Genomic DNA, 667 nt, shown 5'->3' on the forward strand with positions numbered 1-667 from the left:
GACTGGGGCCCGTTCGTGAGAAGTCCACTATCCAGTTGCAGAGTGTTGTATTTAAACCCAGAGTGCTGAGTTTGCTGATCATTTTCTTAGGGGACATTGTGTTGAACGCTGAGCTGAAATCCACAATCAGGATTCTGAAGTAGGTGGTGTTTTTCTCAAGGTGTGTATATATTAATACATATAAATAGATCTGTTTTAAAGTTGAGAGTCTAACAATGTTGTAGGCAGTCAGCAATCAATGTATAAATGGATTTCTCTGAAAATACTTACTTCTTTGGAGAAGCTATAACTGGCCATATAGACTAGTAAAAACCTGGTTGGGGATAAGGTTAGGTGAGGTGTTTCTGTGTTTATTGCGAGATCTCTCTATGAAAGTGATTTGTGTTTTGGATTCTATTCGCTCATGAGTTCAAGCGAGCACGTGTACGAGCGCACGCCTGGTTGCAATCTTAAAACCGCAACATCAATTAACTTAACGTTATGTTACTGCAATTTTTGTTTCAAGATTCACCACTTATCAGATATTAATTATGAAGCAGCTGCCGGGTCAGCAGACAGACACAGCAATCCCTCAACAGCCTCTTGTAACGTTAAATTTGGTCTTATACAAGTGAACTGCACTCACCACATTCAGAGCTACAACTGAAGAGTCTGTGTAAAATGTCAC

Source organism: Micropterus salmoides, unplaced genomic scaffold, assembly GCF_014851395.1.
Source record: "Micropterus salmoides isolate LMB-PRFRI ecotype aquatic unplaced genomic scaffold, ASM1485139v1 Ms_hic_scaffold_15, whole genome shotgun sequence".
Classification (NCBI taxonomy): domain Eukaryota; kingdom Metazoa; phylum Chordata; class Actinopteri; order Centrarchiformes; family Centrarchidae; genus Micropterus; species Micropterus salmoides.